The sequence below is a fragment of the Mus caroli genome, chromosome X (genome assembly GCF_900094665.2).
Source record: "Mus caroli chromosome X, CAROLI_EIJ_v1.1, whole genome shotgun sequence".
Classification (NCBI taxonomy): Eukaryota; Metazoa; Chordata; class Mammalia; order Rodentia; family Muridae; genus Mus; species Mus caroli.
The window spans coordinates 56629537-56642008 of record NC_034589.1 but is presented as its reverse complement, the minus strand read 5'-3'; the positions used below and the strand labels follow the sequence as shown (position 1 = coordinate 56642008).

Here is a 12472-nt window from a genome sequence, read left to right as displayed (position 1 = left end):
AGAAGAGAAGAGAAGAGAAGAGAAGAGAAGAAAGAAAAGAAAAGAAAAGAAAAGAAAAGAAAAGAAAAGAAAAGAAAAGAAAAGAAAAGAAAAGAAAAAAGAAAAGAATGTTAATGACGGGAGAAAAAGAAACTACTATTTGCCTCCACATCAGTGGCAACCCTGGCTCTCAGCTACACTTTTCTTTTCTTTTTTTTTTTAAGATTTATTTATTTTATTATATGTAAGTACACTGTACCTGTCTTCAGACACTCCAGAAGAGGGTGTCAGATCTCATTACAGATGATTGTTAGCCACCATGTGATTGCTGGGATTTGAACTCAGGACCTTCAGAAGAGCAGTCAGTGCTCTTAACCGCTGAGCCATCTCGCCAGCCCTACCCTTTTCTTTCTTTTTTTTTTTTTTTATGGTTTTAGAGCTTTATTGTAGAAAGGCAGGGAGAAAGAGAGAAGATAGAAACAGGGAGAGAGGTTGGCCGTGGCCACATGGGGGTGGGAGAGAGAAGGAGGGCTAGAGATGAGAGTAAGAAAGGTGAGAGCTTAAAACAGCTACACTTTTCTTTCTTACATTCATCCCTTCAAACTGAGGCTACTGGACATGCTTCCCTTCAGAGGCCATTGTGGTCAGAAAAGGAAATGGCAAAGGACAACTGTCTGTTTTCATATTGACATGCTCAACTTTTTGGTTTTGTTGTTGTTGTTGTTTATTTTGTTTTGTGTTTTGTTTTGTTTTGTTTTTTGTTTTCTTTTTGCTGTGACTTTTTAGGACTCTCTGAAGCTGAGAATGCCAAAGGGGGATTAGAAGAAAGGACAACCTGTAAAAAGAAGTTGGGAGAAATCATATTACAGAATAAGAATACCTATCCAACCTCTAAGTTTCTGCTTACCCAACACACACACACACACACACACACACACACACACACACACACACATACCCCAGCCCTTTACCTCATCTAAACAATTCTACATTCCCAATACTTCCTTCATTTTTGTTTTAAGACACTGTAGCTCATGCTAGTATGGGTGTAACTGTATAGTCCAGCCTACTTCAAACTCAAAACAACCCTCCTGCCTTGGCCTAATGAATAACAGAAATACAGGTGTGGGGGTGTGGGTTACCACACCTACCTTCCATTGTGTCTTTTACAAGCAAGTACCCACAGTTTAAAGATGGAGAAGTTTCCAAAGGTGCAAACTATGCTATCCAGGATTCCATGGCAAAAATTTAAAAGTTGATTCCAGACACATACAGGGTTTCTACAATGATTAGAAAACTTGGCTCTAGAATATAGTAGAAACAGGTCCAAACCCTAGTATGCCATTCAACAAGCCTTTGTTTGGTGAGCAGTAAATGAAATAATCTTATAATGTTGAGAAGAAAGTAGATGAGATAATAGAAGTGAATGTTTTTGTGTACATTGCTAGCCACACATTACACCTGAAACAAACACAAGTTATCTTAGCATTAGTAAGACTATTGTGACATAATTTCTTTGCCTTTTTACACCTGCTTCCTCTAGACCATCATTTTCAGAAATCAGCTCACATATTAGAAGTTTTCTGGTCACTCTGACCACATGAAATACCACTCATTAACCTTAAGTGCCCCATGCAGGACCTGCCACTTTGCAGTTGACACATGGACACTTACTCTAATATCAGTTGTGCCTCATCTACTACTGCAGCTCTTCCCTTTGAAAGTCTTTCCTTTGTAGCCTCTTGAGTACATTGTGACACCCTGTGATTTTTAAAGTCAAATAAATAATTGCTCAATTTCCTCCCGAGCTTTAAGGAAATGTCAAAATCATTATAGAAATTGCTGAGGACTGTGCTAGGGCCTTGTTACTAGCCCACTACATCTCCATTACCTTTGTCCCTAATCAAACCTTGGGTGGTTTCAGGAGCAGATTCAGACCACAATTCAGATTTAATCATAATAGTTAAAGCACATCGTCTTGCACCACTTGTTTTCTTTTCTAGAAGTTAATGTAGATCATTTAGCCAGTGCTAATTAGGGCTACAGGATTATGGAAGGAAAAATCCATAATCAACAATTAAGGGAAAAAAACCTTATTTTGCACAACCTCAGCATTTTCTCTGTAACAATTTTTACAGGATGACTAAAACATTACGTTTTAAAATTTAAATCAGTCAGGCTTTCTCACCTTTTGTTAAGATTCTAGCTCATGAGCAAGGTGTGTAGCCCAGTGGTAAAACACATGCTTGGTTTGCAAAAGGCTTGTGGGTTCAATTCCCAGCATGGAAAAAAATTGGGTTTTAGAAAAAAGTGAGTGACAGCAAAAAGGAAAGGAACAAACCAAAAGAGACTTGGACACTCCACAGTCTGACAAATTAAAAATTGGCTGTATTGAAGTAAATTCCCAAGCCATGCATCAGTCTGGGCATGTGCCATATACTAACTACCCTTGCTGTTATAGTAAAAGAGAAAATACAGTTTTCAAAGGCACAGGTGCAAGCAGCTGTAGAGAATCAATAATGCCACTTCCAGAGGAATTATGTGGTTTTATAATGTCAGATCCCTTCTGTAATGAGAACTGGATGCACTGCCTAGAACTTAGGCGATTTGGTTGTGCTCAAATTTTTAAAATTCAGCTATAGTGAAAAAAGCCTTGGGAGGAAGAAATCTAAAGCGTTTTGTGATAAACTCAACTCTACCCACCAAGTCACCTTTGAAAGATCACTGTGCTTTTTAAAATCTCCGTCTTTTGGCATGTAAAAATGGACACAGCGTGTATGCAAATATTCTTTTTGAAAAGGATGAAATGCAATACAAGTGTAAATGGTAATGTACAGTAATAAATGTTCTAAATGTTATACACAATGCACTTTAGACAGATGAAGGAAAAGCCCTAAAGTTGATCTGTATCTGTGAGGTAGGGAGAGGAGACTCAGAATCATTTGACCATGGTTTCTCCTTAGTAAGGGAGATGTTTATTGGGTATTATCAAGGCAGAAAAACATCAAAGCACCTAATCATAGCTAAACTCCTTGTCTCTGTTTCCATCACATATTCACCCTTCCCCCACCAAGTAAATTCATCTCTCTCTTCCTATAAGCCTGGCTCTGTACATTTTCCAGAAGCAAGAACAGCATTACTTCATTGACAAAAATATTAATATAAAAACAAGTACTCATGATAGACGTTCCTGAGAAATCATTTAGGCAATATTGTTAATAAGGCCAAATGATTTTATTTTTCAAATAGCCTTCAATTCTGAAAACTCTGCAACATCTCTTTGCATATTGATGATAAGCTGACTGGAAACTGAAAGACTATTCACAGCACTGCAATAATCCCAATGATCTCACATTCTACAACTACATCATTACAAAGAGTCCTCTTGTTCCAGTGCAACACCAAAGGCTTTTTCTTTGCTTCTAGGGCTAGGAACAAAAGTATTTGACAAGAGAGATATGCATGCATTCATTTCTAGAACTCAGTTGATCACAGTCACCAGCTCTACTACCACCCATCTAAATTGGAAGAGGCTTGGGTTAAAGCACCATGGGACAGAGCCTTGACTTCAGAGGTCTATAGAACCCTTGGACCCTTTTAAGGGTGTGAATGTTGGATGCATTTAATGTTAGAAAGGCTCTCTAAACTATGTTAAACTATAGAAAAAATATGCTCACTCAAATGTGTTATTTAAGTACAACAGAACCTGAGACTGGTTTTTATATTTCCCTTGCTATGAATAACAGAACAGATTTGGAAGCAAACCTTAAAATAAAGCAAATCCTGCAGATCTGGTGTGGTTTGAGTTTCTTCGAACTATGTTGTTGTTTAGGGAAATTATAAGCTTTCATTTTCCTTTTTATTTCAGTCTGTGTGCATCCATTCATATGATATTATGCAAATGAAAAGAGGGTCACTTAACACATACACAAAGTGCACTAAAATTCAAGGCAAGGCTGTGTTAGTATATGCAGTCGGATGTTGAACTGCAATGTAACACACTGCACTGGGAAAACACAAAGAAAACAGACAATATTGCAGTGTGATCAGGAACAGATAATGTTAGAGATGCAAACTGAAAATAAATGTGTGCTCTCATCTTCCTGAATGCTTCAGCACCAGTAGGTAGCAATTTGCAGGTTGCTGGTAATTTAATTAGAAACAGGCTACTATTTGCAACCACTCTACTTTTGAGAAGCCATTTTTCTTAGAACTAGGCATTTGAAATAAAATAAATTAATAAATTGGGTAGTGATGGGCTGGAGAGATGGCAGTGTTTAAGAGACTTGACTGTTCTTCCAGGGGCCCTAACGTTTACTCTCAGGATCCATACAATAATTCACAATGGTCTATAACTTCAGTTCCAGGGGATCTGATGGCCTCTTCTGGCTTCTGGTGGGTACTGCATATACATGCAGGCAAAGTACATAATACACAAATACACATAAAATAAAAACAAATCCCAAAAATATAGTTTTAAAAGGTGGCTACTGAGTCTGTTGAGTAATTTCCACTTCTATCCAGAAAACTGTTACAGAGATTCTATGTCTTCAAAAGTATTTTCATTGTTCTTACTGTTTAACATTATACCAGACTTCTTTGACACTGGAGTTATAAAATACTTATAATATTTTTGCATGGAATACTTCATGGATTTGCATGCTATCTTTGTTCAGGAACCATGTTATCTTCTCTGTATCAGCCCAATTTTAGTATATTCACTGTCGAAGTAAGCACTATTTATTATATTGTGTGTAAGTTTTCTATATCTTTGGTGAATTATTTTTTGTTTGAAAACAAAGGGTTCTGTTATATAAATAACAAAAACAAGGGAGGGAGGAGAAACAGAAGAGGAGGAGGGAATGACATGGAAAATGAGTGAAGGGGAGGGGAAGAAGGCACAGAGATTTTAAAAATCTGACCAATTTGTCAAAATATAACACTATAATAGTGGCCTGGAAAACAAAAGGTATGACTTCTTTTGATTGTCTCATGAACATGCTGTGAACACTTGAGCATTATAAGCCCTCCATTGCCCTATAAGTTCCACCGCCTTTCTTACCAAGGAGGCCTGTATGGCCCCAGGAACACCCAGGCTAGACTCCAAACCTCCTATCCCCTGCCTGACAGCTCCATCTGCTGATAGGTAAACTGTGCTCTGTTCTCTACTTCCTCCCAGGGAGAGAGAGAGAGAGAGAGAGAGAGAGAGAGAGAGAGAGAGAGAGAGAGAGAGAGAGGAGTGGTAAGGAGAGAAGAGGAGGAGGGGGAGGGGAGGGAGAGGGGGAGAGGAGGAGGGGGAGGAGGAAGAGGAGAAGGAGGAGGAGGATGAGGATGAGGATGAGGATGAGGACGAGGACGAGGACGAGAAAAGACAGAGAGACAGAGAGAAAGAGACTGACTATAATAACCAGGTTAAATTACCCTGGTACTAACCCCATTTCTCTTTCAAGAGTATTGTGAGGGTAAAGAGTAAAGTAGGGGGATATTAACCAATATATTTTGAGCACACAGACATATTTCTAACTACATGTGCTCCTACAGTTAAATTTTAATTATTTTATTGCCAGTATCAGTCTTGTCTCATCGTTATGACTGGAAACTAGAGACTCTCCAAGTTTCATTTCTGTTGCTGTAATAATTATCCTGATAAAACACAACCTAAGGAGGAAAGGGCTGATTTTAGCTCTCAGTGCTGGGTTCCAGTCCATCATGGCAGGGAAATCACAATGATAAGAGCTTGAAGCATCTAGTCATATAACATCCACAATGACAGGTAGAGAGAAAGAAAAGCATACACAGTAGTGCTTAAATGGCCTTATCTACTCTTCTATAATCCGGAGTCCCAAACCAAGTAATAATGCTATTCATTTCAGGACGGGTCTTTCCACATCAATTAAGAGGACCAAGACATTTCCCTATAGACACGTCCACAAAGCTACCTGATCTAGACAATCTCTCCTTGAGATTATGTTCCCAAGTGATTTTTGGTTGTAGAAAGTTGGCAGAACAGAAATCAACTTGCTTAGCTCCCTACCTAAGGCTCTTTCTCTCTCTACAATGCATATCTCATACAATAAACATTTAGAGTGTTCATTGTTTTACTATAAATTGGCCCTTTCCATCATTCATATATTCTACAGTTGTCCATTTATTTCCTGGGAAGTAGCTGTCCCTTTTTGTTTTTGAGTCTCTTGTCAGAATGTTCCCAAATGCTGGACTCCTGTGTTTTTCTTTCACATACCAATTGGCCTTCAGACTCCTCAACCTTTCCATGTACACAAAAACATTACCTCCAAATGAAGCACTTCCCTTCCCTTCACTGTAAGAATTTTTCTTGACTCTGCAAAAAGTCTTTTTCCTGGGGTACAATTTTTATATCACATTTAATTTCTTTTCTTTCTGTCTTTGACCTTTAGCTGGCCTGCCTTGACTTTGCTCTGTACTTGTCATTGAGTGATCAGTCAGAAATTCTGTGGCTGTGATTACCCTAGGCTGGGGACTCTACAGTCCTTTAGCTGCATTTAGTCCTTTAGAACCAGAGATTTAGCCACACATTTCATGCAACATTCAACTGCTTCTTCAGACCAAAACCTGGAAATAGAAATCTCAGTTGACAACATAATTTCATTTTATCTATATATATATATATACATATATATTTTTTTATTACGTATTTTCCTCAATTACATTTCCAATGCTATCCCAAAAGTCCCCCATACCCTTCCCCCTCTCCCCCATTTCCCTACTCACCCATTCCCATTTTTTTTTTTTTTTGGCCCTGGCGTTCCCCTGTACTGGGGCATATAAAGTTTGTGTGTCCAATGGGCCTCTCTTTCCAGTGATGGCCGACTAGGCCATCTTTTGATACATATGCAGCTAGAGTCAAGAGCTCCGGGGTACTGGTTAGTTCATAATGTTGTACCACCTATAGGGCTGCAGGTCCCTTTAGCTCCTTGGGTACTTTCTCCAGCTCCTCCATTGGGAGCCCTGTGATCCATCCACTAGCTGACTGTGAGCATCCACTTCTGTGTTTGCTAGGCCCCGGCATAGTCTCACAAGAGACAGCTATATCAGGGTCCTTTCAGCAAAATCTTGCTAGTGTATGCAATGGTGTCAGTGTTTGGAATCTGATTATGGGATGGATCCCTGGGTATGGCAGTCTCTAGATGGTCCATCCTTTTGTCACAGCTCCAATCATTGTTTCTGTAACTCCTTCCATGGATGTTTTGTTCCCAATTCTAAGAAGGGGTACAGTGACCCCACTTTGGTCTTCATTCTTCTTGAGTTTCATGTGCTTAGCAGATTGCATTATATATCTTGGGTATCCTAAGTTTTGGGCTAATATCCACTTATCAGTGAGTACATATTGTGTGAGTTCCTTTGTGATTGTGTTACCTCACTCAGGATGATGCCCTCCAGGTCCATCCATTTGCCTAGGAATTTCATAAATTCATTCTTTTTAATAGCTGAGTAGTACTCCATTGTGTAAATGTACCACATTTTCTGTATCCATTCCTCTGTTGAGGGGCATCTGGGTTCTTTCCAGCTTCTGGCTATTATAAATAAGGCTGCTATGAACATAATGGAGCATGTGTCCTTTTTACTGGTGGAACATCTTCTGGATATATGCCCAGGAGAGGTATTGCTAGATCCTCCGGTAGTTCTATGTCCAATTTTCTAAGGAACTGCCAGACTGATTTCCAGAGTGGTTNTACAAGCTTGCAATCCCACCAACAATGGAGGCGTGTTCCTCTTTCTCCACATCCTCGCCAGCATCTGCTGTCACCTGAATTTTTGATCTTAGCCATTCTGACTGGTGTGAGGTGGAATCTCAGGGTTGTTTTGATTTGCATTTCCCTAATGATTAAGGATGTTGAACATTTTTTCAGGTGCTTCTCAGCCATTCGGTATTCCTCAGGTGAGAATTCTTTGTTCAGTTCTGAGCCCCATTTTTTAATGGGGTTATTTGATTTTCTGGAGTCCACCTTCTTGAGTTCTTTATATATATTGGATATTAGTCCCCTGTCTGATTTAGGATAGGTAAAGATCCTTTCCCAATCTGTTGGTGCTCTTTTTGTCTTATTGATGGTGTCTTTTGCCTTGCAGAAGCTTTGCAGTTTCATGAGGTCCCATTTGTCAATTCTTGATCTTACCGTGCAAGCCATTGCTGTTCTGTTCAGGAATTTTCCCCTGTGCCCATATCTTCAAGGCTTTTCCACACTTTCTTCTCTATAAGTTTCAGTGTCTCTGGTTTTATGTGAAGTTCCTTGATCCACTTAGATTTGACCTTAGTACAAGGAGATAGGAATGGATCAATTCGCATTCTTCTACATGATAACAACCAGTTGTGCCAGCACCATTTGTTGAAAATGCTGTCTTTCTTCCACTGGATGGTTTTAGCTCCCTTGTCGAAGATCAAGTGACCGTAGCTGTGTTGGTTCATTTCTGGGTCTTCAATTCTATTCCATTGGTCTACTTGTCTGTCACTGTACCAGTACCAGGCAGTTTTTATCACAATTGCTCTGTAGTAAAGCTTTAGGTCAGTCATGGTGATTCCACCAGAGGTTCTACATAATTTCTTTTAAGTGTCAGCTCTCCACATCTTCTGCACTTTAGATTTTGCTCATTTCTTTCCAGTTATTAGCGGTGACAAAGTGTGAGATCTGGTAGGAACCACAGAGCCTTACTAGAAGTAGAATGCTTGGGTCAATTGCTCATGTAGCACTTCTTTCAGAAGTCTTGAAGGGCTCACCAAATTACTCATAAGAAACACCAAGTACCTCTGGCTTCATCTTCTACTGCCACATCCATACTCATTTTCATGGGTTTGGTTGGTCCTTCATGTTGTCGGGCAATTGTTCTTGTTTTTGCTCCTCCACACAGCAGATATCCCAGATGTTCCAATGTCATCCTTTCTTACTGCTTAAAATCTTGCTTCAAAAGTCACTTTTGTGTGTATGGGTGCATGTTTATGGATATCATAAATCTACCCCTGTGTGCATTTGCATATAGATGCTAGAGCACAGGCTTGAGCATCAGTTCTCAAGCATGGTTTTTTTGTTTGTTTGTTTGTTTTGGGGGCTTGTGTTTGTTTCTTTTTCTTTGAGACAGTGCCTCTCAGTTGACTATAACATTTAACCTATGCTAGCATGACATGCCAGAATGTCTCCATATCCCTAGCAATGGGAATACAAGTGTGTAGTGTGTACCACCACACCCAGTTCTTTTGCTTTTATTTCTTTGTTAGAGACATATCTCACTATGTAGCCCTGGCTGTCCTAGAATTCACTATGTAGACCAGTCTGGCCTTGCACTCAGCAAGATCTGTCTGCCTCTACCTCTGCCTCCTAAGTATGGGATTAAATTTAGGTGAGCAACACTATGTCTGGCTTCCCAGATTTGTGTTTTGTCTTGTTTTGTTTTGCTTTAACATGAAAATTGATCTCAAATTCTTGCAAATACTTTACTGACTGAGTTATCTTTCTCAAGCCTAAATGGTATCTTTTAGGTCCATTTTTTATGTCAACCTTGTATCTCTGAATTTCCTTCCCCTAGTTTCCCTTTGTTTCATTTGCAGCACTTATTCAACTTCTCACTTTCTATATATTACTTATTTAGTCTGTTTCTTGATCATTATCGTTCTTCTTTCACTGGACTGTAATGTCCATGGAAGCAGAAACCTATTTGTTTTTATTTTTCCTGCACATTTACCATCCACATTAGCATCTGGAACAGAAGCAATGCTCAATGTGTATTTAACAACTGAATAAGTAGACAAACAGAAACAACTATTGCTTGTTCTCTATATAAGGAAGCATCATACAGTTAAAGGAAGTAGCCATTGTGTCATTTCAAGTGGTCCTCATGAGGATGTCCTCAGAGGGTGGGAAGTATGTTTGACCCTATGGCAATTCCAACAGTTCTCACTTTATAGATAAATTTTCCATTTAGACAGTACCCAGAGTCTTGCATGAGCAAAGATAGATCAAAAGTAAGTTGTGTATTATAATTTTGATATTAAAAATAAAATATAAAGTAATGTCTAATTTTTGGCTCATCAATACATGAAGAAGCAGTGTCCAAGGAGTTCCAAAGACATTGTGTGTGTGTGTCCACTGTGTGGTTTGAAAGGTGAATGGTTTTCTAATAGAACCACTTTCAAGTGAAATATTTTGCTTTGAAAAGCACCATAATTTATATTCATCCTCTGCAACACTGCTGAAAGAGAAGTCTCCACTGAATTTAGATAAGCTAAGAAAATTCTGCTCTTGATTCTTACCAGATGTGCACAGTATAGATTTCTCCTCTGTGTGCCTTTAGAATGTAGAAAGCTATTGATTCTGGAGCCAGAAAAAGAAACTTGGTCTGAAGAATTTTGATCTAACTGATGGTTAATGACAAGCTTGCCATATAGTTGAGTAACAGGAAATGAAGCTTACCTGTCTTTAAGGCATCATTTGATTTGTCTGTTTAAATATACATTATTCTAAATAGTGTTTTTGCTTATTAAGTTTTATGTTACAATATGATAATGCTGCTAAAATACTTTTTAAACATGGAGAAGTATGGAGTGATTTTTGTCTACCTTCTCTCTGGGTAATGAGTTGCCATATAATTGAATTCTTATCTCTTTGATAATTGGTCACACTTATCAAATGGAATAGTAACATTGATTTAACACTATAGGTGCCTTATAGGCAGTTAGGTGGTTTTAAAAAGCACTATGCTCATATAATTAATGGCTTACTTTGCTCTCTGCCCTGCTGGTACTTCTGCATATTTTTTGTCTCCTAGCATTAAAATAAATAGACAAAATTGCCTATTACATTTTCTGGCAGTATATTAATAACTAGGCAATCAAGTGATTAATATAGCTGACTGCAATTATTTTTCCTCATTATGCAGAGTCATTACATCAAACAAGCTTCTACACAAATCATGAATAGCTATATGGACACTGTACTAAGAAATATGTAGTCAGATCTATGATAATATGGAAGCATTTTCTAATTGATTATCATGGAATTAGAGATTAGAATACATGTTAATCTTGAACAGGGAAGGGACATTAAGGAGGGGAAAAAAACCTATATTTCTTTAACCTGAGTGTTCTTTGTCCATGAACTTTTGGATAACTACATTCTTTCCCCAAAGCACCATGTAATTCCCAACCACGATAGAAGTTAGAGGACACAAAGCAGACTATGATAGGGGTTTATAGTCCCTGTGAATGGTACACTTTTTCTACTTAGAATTCAAGTATTTTATATTTCTTGGGAAACAAAGGAACCATAACCCACCCATAACCAAGGCAAAATAGCTTGGGATATTGCTATTGAAATTATTCTTTGATATTTTCATAAAACCTATCTTGGTCATATTCACTCCCAGATCCTTATCCTTGCCCCAATTTATATCTTTTTTTACTTAGAAGAGACTATCTCACAGCATATATTAAGGTCCTCTGGCTTTTACAATCTTTGTGTCCTATTTTTCTTGATTTCATACCCAGAGCTTTTGGTGTAAAATTTTTAAGCAGAGCTACTGATCATGATACCAATCAGAAGAGACTGCTACAGGATCCCAAAATCACTTGGATGCTCCCTCCATCCCTGGTACTCTTCTGATATTAATTATAGGCACAGAATACCCTAATATTTCTAGATATTAGCTTCTGAATTATAGTTCTCAAAGGTTACTTGATTCATCTTCTGCCTCATCATCTACTTCTCTTTTCTTGTTTTATGCATTGTGTATCATAAAAGTCCTATTGCCCTTAGCCTGCTCCAGTCAACTTACATCAAAAAGAAAAGACTCGTTATCCCATCTTGGAACCCAGGACTGATGAGATGAACTCTTCCATAACACCATGGTTTACCTTTCACTTTTTGCTCAGCACTGGCCACTTCAGATGAGGTTTCAGGTTAACAAACACTAAATAGCTATAGTAATCTATTGTCAGTGAGTAGTTTACCCTCAAAATAAACTAGGGAAGCTAAAAAGTATTTGAATATTAAAAACTCTAAAAGCAGTCTTGCCCTTCATTTCAAATATAAAAGTAAACATTCTTGATATTATGGATATACATTCCAATTAATCAGTCAAAAATTGCATCATATTGTATAGGAATAGCAGTACTTTGTACCTTTGAAAAAGTATGGGGTGGGTGGTAGTTTACAAATAATAATTATATTCTCATTTTCTGTAATTAGAAAAATAGTTTGAATAGAACAGATGAATGGTTTTCCACAGCTGAATAGAAATCAAAATAATTAGCATAGTATAATAAAAGTTTGCTTTAGAGACAAGCTATTTTAAGGACTCTATCCTTGCAAATATTCTAAAGGATTCTAAACAAAGTAAGAAAGGAAGACAGGAAGACAGAAAAGAAAGAAAGAAAGAAAGACAGAAAGACAGAAAGACAGGAAGGAAGGAAGGAAGGAAGGAAGGAAGGAAGGAAGGAAGGAAGGAAGGAAGAAAGAAAGAAAGAAAG

The 12472-nt window shown here is 38.1% G+C and overlaps 1 protein-coding gene and 1 non-coding gene across 8 annotated transcripts in view; both read right to left on the bottom strand.

Moving 5' to 3' along the window:
* LOC110286137 (melanoma-associated antigen 1-like) overlaps nucleotides 1-12472 on the bottom strand; it is a 160448-nt gene that overhangs the window by 25720 nt on the left and 122256 nt on the right. The gene's annotated exons all lie outside the window — the stretch shown is intronic.
* On the bottom strand, nucleotides 4611-4712 carry LOC115030142. The gene has a single exon (XR_003835767.1). It is a non-coding gene; the product is annotated as a U6 spliceosomal RNA (small nuclear RNA).